The following is a 12436-nucleotide window of genomic DNA, read 5'->3' on the forward strand; positions in this document are numbered from 1 at the left end:
TTCATTCTGTGGTGTTAGACAGAGATCTTATAATATGTTATATTTCATTCTGTGGTGTTGGACAGGAATCTTATAATATGTTATATTTCATTCTGTGATGTTGGACAGAGATCTTATATGTTCTATTTCATTCTGTGGTGTTGGACAGAGATCTTATATGTTCTATTTCATTCTGTGGTGTTGGACAGAGATCTTATATGTTCTATTTCATTATGTGGTGTTGGACAGAGATCTTATATGTTCTATTTCATTCTGTGGTGTTGGACAGAGATCTTATAATATGTTCTATTTCATTCAGTGGTGTTGGACAGAGATCTTATAATATGTTATATTTCATTCTGTGGTGTTGGACAGAGATCTTATAATATGTTATATTTCATTCTGTGGTGTTGGACAGAGATCTTATAATATGTTATATTTCATTCTGTGGTGTTGGACAGAGATCTTATAATATGTTATATTTCATTCTGTGGTGTTGGACAGAGATCTTATAATATGTTATATTTCATTCTGCGGTGTTGGACAGAGATCTTATAATATGTTATATTTCATTCTGCAGTGTCCAGGTCCTGTGTGGAATACACCAGCCACGCTATACATGAGCAGAGTGTAAGCAAGGACAAGCACTGAGACCAGCAGCTTGCCATGCAAAGAGAAACACTGGGCCAGGTTGGTTGATAGTTAAAATGTCTGTGTTTATTTGTCTTCTGTTCCTGTGTGTACATGTGAGCCCAGAATAAAGGACCGGGTCGTTTGAAGGGGATAGCACCAGGAAAGTGAGGGAGAAGGAAATGGTTCTTTGGTGTTTTATGTATCAACGGAATGACTTCCCTCAAATAAAGACGCGGTTCCATTCTGCCTCTGTTCTGTCTGGAACAACCTGCCCACTGTGTTTCCTGTCCTGAAAACTACCATTTGTTTTGAAACAATGCAGCTCAGCAAGGATAAAGAGCATGTCATGCTCCTGGATATGATTCTATTGTATGATAATAGTTACAATTGAATTGTTCCTCATATGGCAAGCTGGACATATTTGTACAATTTAATAAGTAAACACAATTGACTTCACACACATGATTACTTTTTATATTCAGTTGTCATTGGAGAGAGGGAAACTAATGTACACACCTTTTCTATTCATATACTGCCCATCATTTCTATACACACCATCATATACAGTACCAGTCAAACGTTTGGACACACCTACTCATTCCAGGGGTTTTCTTTATTTTTACTATTTTCTACATCGTAGATTAATATTGAAGATATCAAAACTATGAAATAACACATATGGAATCATATAGTAACCAAAGAAGTGTTAAATTTTTTTTTACAAAATTATATTTGAGATTATTCAAAGTGGCAACCCTTTGCCTTGATGACACCTTTGCACACTTTTTGCATTCTCTCAAACAGAATGCATTTCAATTAACACGTGTGTCTTGTTAAAAGTTCATTTGTGGAATTCCTTTCCTTCTTAATAATGCTTTCGAGCCAATCAGTTGTGTTGTGACAAGGAAGGGGTGCTATACAGAAGATAACCCTATTTGTAAGAACAGTTCAAATAAGCAAAGAGAAAAAACAATCCATAATTCCTTTAAGACATGAAGGTCAGTCAATTCGGAAAATTTCAAGAACTTTTAAAACATTTTCAAGTGCATTCGCAAAAACCATCAAGTGTTATGATGAAACTGGCTCTCATGAGGACCACAGGAAAGGAAGACCCTGAGTTACCTCTGCTGCAGAGGATAAGTTCATTAGAGTTACCAGTCTCAGAAATTACAGCCCAAATAAATGCTTCACAAAGTTCAAATAACAGACACATCTTAACATTAATTGTGGCCCTCTTTTACATTCACAACACTATTGTAACATTGGTATTGTTGCGTGGCCTCAGTTCTGAGTTTGCTGGTCTGATGCCTTCTTGTGTAGAGGCTGTAGAGTCACCTACCTGATGACACTTTACGGACATTTTAATAAACAGTACTTTACATTAATGTAGGCCATACAGTATATTGTGAATGTAGCTATTTCCTGAATCTATTCAATCTAACATTGTTCCTCTAAGCTTTAGCTATTCATTATCTTATCTTACATCTTACATCTTACATACAATACAATCCATAGAATAAAATAAAAACAAGAATAACAAAAACTCCCATGGTTATAGTTATAATTCTAAGGGAGCCCCGTCCACCACCTTTGGCCTGGATTCTGTCCGTCTGTGTTGAACATCATTCAAGATCAGGATCTGCAGCTGGAAGTGTTTCTGTGGTTTGGCCAGGTGTCTCTCTGCCCTGCCTGGCCTTCCTGGCCTGTCTGCCCTGGAATCTGGAAGCAGCAGGCTGGAGGGGTGAGGTTGCTCGATGTTCTAAGATGTCCAACTCAGCAGAACCACCTGACTGCTGCCCTTATGTAACTGATACAGCAAGCTAGAACGGCTGCAGGCAGGGGAGAGGGAGAGAGAGGGAGGACTTCAGCTGTGTGTGTGTGTGTGTGTGTGTGTGTGTGTGTGTGTGTGTGTGTGTGTGTGTGTGTGTGTGTGTGTGTGTGTGTGTGTGTGTGTGTGTGTGTGTGTGTGTGTGTGTGTGTGTGTGGTGAGTGTGTTGGAAAAAATAGCCAAGTAGCCCTCTGTTAAGACATCGGATCACCACATTTCATACAGTTTCCAGGGGTTTCTGGCAAGCAGTGAGTTGCAGGTATCATTTTAAAAAAGCATAATATCTAATATCTGTGCTAGCTGAAGAAAAAAGTAAGGAGAGATGCAGTGTTTCTGAACTTCTTCAACTGGAGGTATTGGAGGGGCTTTTTAAGGGACCCAGCTGTGCGCCTTGGAGGTCCTGACTGAACTCTAACTGGGACAAGGTCAGTGTAGTGGGGGCCAGACTTTCAACTGCAGGCTTGGACTGAACTGAGCCACACACTGAATTGATGAGCCCCTGGAGATTCTTCCAGCCTTCCACACAGCCCCTCAAACAATCACCCATTCATCCATCCCCAGCTATCTAACCGCACAGGATAGCATGATACATTCCTTCACAAACCTTGACCATGTGGGACGAATATTATTGTACATTTTACAAAATGTTGACATTTATGATCATGAGAAATGTAAGATTTCTAAATTCTACCCAAAATAAAATGAATAACTGATAATTCAGTTCAATGTTTTATTGTAAATTAGAGCTTTAGAGAGGTAACATCAGGAAGTTATTTCCGGAAAATAGAATGAAATAGAAGAAACTAAAGCAATGAAAGTAGTATCAACTAAATGTAGCTAGTGTATTTCTGGTCAGTGTGACTTAACTCTTGGCTAATACACACCACGCTTTGGCTTCATCTGCCAGTACTACTCAACCGTTACATAAAAGAGAAAGATGAGGAGTGTGTAACCAACAGTACCTCCCTGTCCCGTTAACCCATGTACAGTACATGTATCAACCTCAGTCCCTTCATACATACAGTACATACACCCTTGTCCTGGTCTGTTCACATGCATGTTCTGAATCATCATCCATGTTCCAGTCAGAGATGCGAGACGGAGAGGTCAGCTACTGTAGCTACACATCAGCTACGTTTCTCTCCAAGTTACAAGCTGGTTATTTATAGAGCGAGAACAAATATACAATGGGAAGGAGGGTTAGTGGTTAGGAGGGAGGTGGAAGGGGTGGTGGGTTTCTGATGGAACATCTGTCCCTTTGAAAGGCATCTCCTCTCCTCCTCAGTATGAATCCACTCCAGGGGTGTACTCGCCTCAGTGGCAGCCAGAGAGCTGGCATGCTAGTCAAAACAGAGCTGGAATGGAGGAGTAAAGTGTTCGCCATAAAGCCGCCCGTACAGCCATCCTTCTCAACCCTGTGTGTGTGTGTGTGTGTGTGTGTGTGTGCGTGTGCGTGTGCGTGTGCGTGTGCGTGCGTGCGTGTGTGCATGTGCGTGTGCGTGTGTGTGTGTTGGTTCTTCTATCCTTGACTTAAAATCCCCAAATGTCCCCAAAAATCCCCAAATGTCCCTTGTGGGGATATTTCCCATGTCCCCAATGAGGACAAAGGCTATTTAAAGTTTAGGGATTGGGTTTAGGGTTAGGGCTACAATTAGGGTTAAGGTTAGGTTTAGAATTAGAGTAAGAGTAAGTGTAAGGGGTTAGTGGTTAGGTGTAGGGTTAGGAGTTAGGTTTAGGGTACGGGTTTAGAGCTAGGTTTAGGGGTTAGGGAAAATGGGATTTTGAATGGAAATTAAATGTAGGTCCCCACAAGGATAGAACATAACGTGCATTAGTGTGTGTGTGTGTGTGTGTGTGTGTGTGTGTGTGTGTGTGTGTGTGTATGTGTGTGTGTGTGTCAGAGTCAAGCACCCTGGCAGTTCACCATGACAGGACAACACTCACCTTTGTCTGCATGGGCCAACAGAGCTGCTCTTTGAGCAGGAAGAGAGGTATTTTCTGAGGTGTGAGGAGAGAAATGACACTCTCAGGCAGACCATTTCAGCCTGTCTGAGCATTGGCTACTGATGAAGTGTGGAGATGCTCAAATAACCTTTTGCTCTATAGCCGAAGAGGAAACAAGGAGTCTGGAGAAGAAACAAGGAGTCTGGAGAGGAAACAAGGAGTCTGGAGAAGAAACAAGGAGTCTGGAGAGGAAACAAGGAGTCTGGAGAGGAAACAAGGAGTCTGGAGAGGAAACAAGGAGTCTGGAGAAGAAACAAGGAGTCTGGAGAGGAAACAAGGAGTCTGGAGAGGAAACAAGGAGTCTGGAGAAGAAACAAGGAGTCTGGAGAGGAAACAAGGAGTCTGAATACTTCAGTACAATAGGTGGGAATATCTGTCAATTAGATGGACTCAACACAATGGAAACCTGTCATTTGTATGGAAGAGCCTCAACGTGTTTGCATGCATATAATGTTTGTTTGTGTTTTCTCAATATTGAAGAGTACCAAAATACCACTGGATTTAGTGTGCTTTGGGGTGAAAATGATATTCTGCTCTATGCAAATGCTCTCTAAAATCCCTCTACCACCCACCCCAAACCAGCATCTCTGTACTGTATTGTTATTGCTAAGAATGTTGAGTATGCCTGGTAATGTTGAAATAGTATACATTTGATTTTACGGTCACATGTCTGTTCATTATTTTAAATAGAACTCATAAAACAAGCATTTTAACAGAGGCCAGTCACTAGTTCCAACGGTTGCGTAATGTGGGTTAGGAACAAACCTACTTTAGATAAAACAAACAGGGGGGATATAAGTTCATTCAACAAGCTGGCTATAGGCTCGCTAGTGGCCAGTCACTTTAAAGACCCACTCACCCAGTAATACAATGTTGTTATCAAACATGTTTGATTTGGCACAAGTAGCTTGTCCTTTCTCTTTGTAACCCGACTATTGTAATACGGTGCTTGAATTGCTCTAATCCTCTAGCAGATTGGGCCGATGGATGTACTGCAGAACTGGCGTTACGTGGGGTTGTAGGTCGGGGCCATGGCGTCTGCAGTCTCCTGGGGGCCCTGGGGTTATGGGCTGGCCCCTGGGTACGTAGGGCCAGGGATGGCAGGGCAGGGCTGAAGGCTGGTGAGACGGGAACGGGGAGCTGACACAGGCTCTGTTTAGTCTGTCTGCGTCAGTGACGCTTCATTACACACTCATAAATTCACCAGCACTGACACCACCGGTACGACCTTCCCACACACTCACTCACACACACACACACACACACACACACACACACCAACTCACAAGTACATACAAGAACGTATACAGTACATACACACAGTATACACAAACATGGACAAAATCATAACACACAAGATGACATTTTCATATCTTTATTCATATTTGTATTCTGTATTTTGCATTGCTAAGTGCAGGAGGGTCGTCAACCTTGGCTAAACGGTGTCTCTTAGATGTTCACTTCATTGTGCGTTTGTCTTGTCACATTATGTCGGGTCTATGCAGGGCCAAGGCTAGAGAGAGAGGCTGACTGGCTGAGATAGATGAAGGGTGGCGAAATCAGCAACAAGCCTGGTGTTTGATATAAATCAAGATTCATTTAATTATATATTACAAAGATTATTTACACAACAACAAGAAAATGTCAACAAGAGGAGGTATAGACCTTATAGAACATGTACTATTAATATATACATATAAGAGGTTTACTTAACAAACCCAAACTACCCAAATTCAAACATATAACCACAATAAATGGTACATATACAATATAACTACATGACTACAATATCAACAACAAAGGTGGAAATAATGACAACAGGAATGGTTATAATGACGCTAATAATGCAAATAATAATAACTAGAATCGACTAATAAAGTATTTTTCCACATGTTCAACTGTTCATTTATCAACTTAAGAAAAAACAAAATTGAAATGACTATACATATAAAAAATACAGTATATTATGGTAGTATTTGATTTCTAAATGCTTTGTGCCGACTGGCTTCTTTTTTTTAAAGTACTGTTTGATTATGTATTTATTCCTTAACTTTCTCCATTGAAAAAAAATGGGTAAGATTAATTTTCATAAATATCTAAATTCACCCACAAATTATTAATCCCCACAAATTATTAATCATCAACATAATTATTATAACTTAACATTTAGCTAATTCATGAACATTTGTGAAAAGTCGAGTAATCAAATCTCAAAAGTCTTTACAAATTGCATGGGAATATTTCTGAAATGTGGATAGTTATTCTTTCTGCTAGCTGTCATGCATGGTGCTAGAAATAAGAAGATGATGATGTCGAGCGACAGACTAAATATACACAAGGAGAGCAGTAGTATCACATGAGATTGCATGGACTCGGAAATTATCACAAAGCCTTTGAAGAGAGTGAATGTTATGCTTTGAAATATGATACTCTAATGAGAGAAAAGCTTCAGTACTTTTTCTTACTATGATCATTGTGTCAAATGAGCAAACATAAGGTACGTTCTTAAAACAATATTTAGGGCTAGCTCAAAGAGAATTCATTTAATAATCAATAGAGACTAATATTCACATGTTCAATCTACCTAGCTCCTTAATAGTATCTCAATAAAATGTAAAATATAAAATAGATAAAATATATCTGCACTAAATTACATTGGTACTTTATAATCACAAATACTGTACATTAGCCTTTCCATTGACAATATTTTCAATAGACACAGAAAATAATCTATATTTACTGATGCATCTTTAAACCAACCAAAAAATGTTTAAAGAGAGTATTAACATCCATTTACAATATTTTCAAATTAATGGATGCACTTACAGTACACTAAATACTTCTCACTCTCAAGCAAAGTCATGAAAGTGTATTCATATTTTTAAAGCTAAAACAATGTAATTTATAAATTAATAGCTTACTAAAAATCTATTATATTTTTTTTGTAATGTTAACTATCCAAATATTATGTTGTAAGAAAAAATGATATTATTAGCCATAAAACTAAGATACCTTTTTACTGGAAGTTTTAGCTTCAGATCTTTTAAAGGTAAAGTGATGCCAAGAAGAAAACTATGTACAGAATCCATGTCCAAACAAGGACATGCTGTAGCTGTTGCAGGGGTGTTGAAGAAGAGGTACACCCCCCAGTACTACATGGTTCTGGACTGGTCTGGTTCTGAGATTGACAGTGTTGGGTTAAACAGGATATGTGTATGTGTGTGCGTGTGTGTGTGTGTGAGTGAGTGAGTGAGTGAGTGAGTGAGTGAGTGTATTCCCCAGGGTGGAGTTCACTGGTCTGTAATAGCTGCCTGAGACCCAGGACCCACCATGGGGAAGGTCTGTTGCTTTTATTCCAGCCACAACCCTGGAGGTCCACAGCGCTACAGTACACCACCACCCCACCCCTCCCTGCCACACCATCACTCCATTTCAGGCACGATCCACCGGAGCAAGCTACTATGAGAGAGATATTAAGACCAGCTTTGTATTCTGGGAAATATTTGTAAGAATTGTAGGTTTACGTATATGTACATTTGTTAACATGCTGTATGTAATTTTATATATAATAATCAACAATTAATTTTGTTAATTCTGCATTACTTTTAGTATTACTTAATTGTTGAGATAACAGTGTAGTAGCTGTTGAAATATTTACTTAATTGTATAATATTTTTTTATTATACATTATGATGAAATGATGATGTTTGAGAAAGATAATAAATCAAGGGACTCAATGTGTAAAGTGGCAAATAACCAAAATAATTGTAAAACTATGCGAGACAAGGTGTTTTACTGCATCATGAAAACAATGTCACATAAACTACCTGGGGGGTCACGATCAGGGTACAGAACAGAACTAGATTGTCAGAGGCAGATGAGTCATTCATTGAAAGGACATGGTAACTATAGGTGGTCGCATACACACACCTCTTTTGAGGTGCTTCTCGGTAAGGGCTGGTCTTTGTAAAAAAACAGTCAATACAAGGATAATAGATTCATAAGACAATAGTATTGTAATTCTTCCATGTACGATATAACCCCTATTTAGTTTTCCTTAAACCAATTAGGACACAAAAGAGGAAAATCACTTGAGACTTTCAATGAAACCGGTTAATAATTGGGTGAAATGAAAAGGCGAGAATTTATTTTTATTTTTTATTTTTACCTTTATTTAACTAGGCAAGTCAGTTAAGAACAAAATTCTTATTTTCAATGACAGCCTAGGAACAGTGGGTTAACTGCCTGTTCAGGGGCAGAACAACAGATTTGTACCTTGTCAGCTCGGGGATTTGAACTTGCAACCTTGTTATCACAGCCATGTTATCACAGAGAGAAGCCAGTGTCATTTGTTCGTATACATCTCCAAAGCATGCCTACTGAATGTGTGTCACTTGGGTTGAAGATTTGGACAACACAATTGTATTGATGGAATGTGATCAGCTGAGGGAGTGATACAGTACATTGTTCACACAAAAGTCAACAAGGAATAATTCCGCTGATGTTTAATATCAACACTGTCACGGATTTAGAATTTCAGTCCAACCATATTGGTTCTCTCTGATGTCAGGCCAAAACTGTCAGTGGTTTAAACCTCTAAGCATAAGTGATGATATGTATTACCACAGGATTACATAGATTACATAGATCTAATGACAAACAATTCAGATGAATTTGACATCAAAAACCAACCCTTGTTGTGGAGTGCTGGAGTAGGATCTCTATCCGTCACACTGTTGGAATCAGCTCAGGCCCTGTAGCAGTAGCTGTATGGTATGAACCTATTCAGCATGTTTGAATATTGCCAAGGAGATCAGCAATCCAAATATAATCAACAGCTAAGTTTATTATAGGCAAACAGGGTGACTCTTTTAGTTGTAGAAAACTCATTCAGATTTCTGTTGACATCACTTCATTCAGATCTTTCATCAAGTCTTTCTACAGTTGATTTCGAGTGTCGACATATTTTCACAGAAGACATTAGGCATCATTGGTATGAACATTGACGACAAAATAGAGTCTCAGGGCTCAAATTATTTATGTCAATAGAAAATGACTATGGATCCCTGGAGGAACATTCTACTCATCGAAATAATACAGTGAACATTAGGTACAAGGTGTAAATGCAACAATATATTCATATAGGGGAATGCCTTGTTCTGTTCCAGGAGACCCCAGTGACCCGTAGGTCAACATCAACATGGGTTCAAATGGGCCCTGTTCTGTTCCAGGAGATCCCAGTGACCCGTAGGTCAACATCAACATGGGTTCAAATGGGCCCTGTTCTGTTCCAGGAGACCCCAGTGACCCGTAGGTCAACATCAACATGGGTTCATATGGGCCCTGTTCTGTTCCAGGAGACCCCAGTGACCCGTAGGTCAACATCAACATGGGTTCAAATGGGCCCTGTTCTGTTCCAGGAGACCCCAGTGACACGTAGGTCAACATCAACATGGGTTCAAATGGGCCCTGTTCTGTTCCAGGAGACCCCAGTGATCCGTAGGTCAACATCAACATGGGTTCATATGGGCCCTGTTCTGTTCCAGGAGACCCCAGTGACCCGTAGGTCAACATCAACATGGGTTCAAATGGGCCCTGTTCTGTTCCAGGAGACCCCAGTGATCCGTAGGTCAACATCAACATGGGTTCATATGGGCCCTGTTCTGTTCCAGGAGACCCCAGTGACCCGTAGGTCAACATCAACATGGGTTCATATGGGCCCTGTTCTGTTCCAGGAGACCCCAGTGACCCGTAGGTCAACATCAACATGGGTTCAAATGGGCCCTGGGTGGATGAGCGGTGGCACAATAAAGCAATTTACAACACTAGGCTGGTTTGTAAATTGGTAATAATGAAAGATCATGACCTTCAAATAACATCCCTCACCAACATGTACCCGCCCCAAATGTAACCCGCCCTCATGCCATAAATAATAAGAACGGTGCCATCAAAACCCTGCCTCCTACCCATATCCTAAAACATCACACCTGATGACAACCATAGGATAGAACAGAGAGAAAATAAAGCAAACCCAAAAGTCCATTCCATTGCAGTGGGTCAATTCTAAATTCCACTCAAACTGTAATTATTAATTTGGTGGCATAACAAGTGGTTTAATAACCATTGTGCATGTTTGTTGGGTTTGAATTGTTTTCCATCTTTCCACCAGTCAATACGCCCACCGGGATCTCACACTCTTACTAATGGCCTCAGTTGTGCAATGCACCAAAATATTTAGTGTAATAGCTGGTTACTGCACTCTAGCTGGTTATCTCCTCTGCTACGAGCTGTCAATCTGTGCCCCAAAGCTAATTTAAAGGGCCAGGATGTTTTTTTTTTGTTTGCTCACACCGCAGAGCGGTAGAGCGGGACAGGCAGACTGGAACAACAAGGGAGGGGTGGGAGCACAGCAAGCACGCCATGCCCCCTTCAATCACTCCCCTGTGCCAAAACGCTGACACCAACCGATGAAGAATCCTGACAAAACATTCCCAACGAGAGACAGACACACAGAGAGAGAGAGAGAGAGAGAGAGAGAGAGAGAGAGAGAGAGAGAGAGAGAGAGACAGACAGACAGACAGACACAGAGAGAGAGAGAGAGAGAGAGAGAGACAGAAACACAGAGAGAGAGACAGAAACACAGAGAGAGAGAGAGACAGGAGAGAGAGAGAGAGAGAGAGAGAGAGAGAGAGAGAGAGAAAGAGGTGAGAGAAATTAATTAGGCTCTCACCCACCAACAATGAACACATGATAAAACTTACTGGTACAGCTGCTGTGCACCTCTCTCTCTCTCTCTCTCTCTCCCTCTCTCTCTCTCTCTCTCTCTCTCCTGTCATCACCTCCTCCATTCCACACCTCCCTCACTCTCTATAGCTTCCCTGAACGATGATCTTCCTTCACTGCACATAATGTAACAATAAAGATTGATCAAAATTAACCTCTTCCTGTTCCTGACTAACCCAATCCTCTCACACCACTTCCCTCTCTACCTAAATCAAACTTCATTGGATTATGCCTCCCACACATGTAGTAAACTTCCTTTCTCTCACAAAGTGACACAGGTTTCCTTACCTGTTCAGTGACTCCTCCCCCTCCTTTGACTTAATAGAGACCCGCCTCCTCCAATCGTATTATCCTGGTGTTCCCATTTCCTTTACCCTCAAGCCGTCTCTCATGCTCCCAGTCTTTCTCCATCATCTAGCTATCCAGTCTGTCTCTGTCTGTGGTATGCTGCGTTGTGAAATGTGCACAAATCTGAGAAGTGACAGTCAGACAGAAGTGGCATGGAGTAAAAGAGCCACTAACAACATTAACTCTATGACTTTGGACTAGTCTGGGACATCACTGTTCTCTGGCCTGATGGCTCTCTGCTCCCACCTGTCTGTGGAGGAATGTACTGCTAGAACACTTTCAGAGATAGAGTATTTACAGTATCAGAGTATTGAATAATACTCATGAAACTCATTACAATAGTTCTGCCTTCTTTTGCTAGCTGCATGGTTTAGCGCTACTTACCTAACATTGACAACACTTTGAATCTGTCATGTACACTGACATGTACTGACAGTGGGGCAGCAGGTAGCCTAGTGGTTAGAGCGATGGGCTAGTAACCGAAAGGTTGCTGGAGCAAATCCCCGAACTAATAAGGTAAAAATATGTCCCTGAACAAGGCAGTTAAACTACTGTTCCCCGGTAGGCCGTCATTGTAAATAAGAATTTGTTCTTAACTGACTTGCCTTGTTAATAAATTAAAAAAATGACTGTGGAAGTATGTAGTGAGTACAACATGAACATCTGTAAACTATGTGCTTGCCACATATGCAGAACCAACTTGCTGACAATGTCTGATCATTTCCTCTTCCCTCACAGGGTTCAGTCCGTTTCCCATTGAGAAGAAGAAGGGATGCATGGAAAAGAAAAGCATTCTGTTGTTAGAATGACCTCTAGGCTGGTTGGCTCTTGTTTCAGGGAGAGTTAGCAGCTTACAACCTC

Source organism: Oncorhynchus clarkii, chromosome 28 (genome assembly GCF_045791955.1).
Source record: "Oncorhynchus clarkii lewisi isolate Uvic-CL-2024 chromosome 28, UVic_Ocla_1.0, whole genome shotgun sequence".
NCBI lineage: Eukaryota > Metazoa > Chordata > Actinopteri > Salmoniformes > Salmonidae > Oncorhynchus > Oncorhynchus clarkii.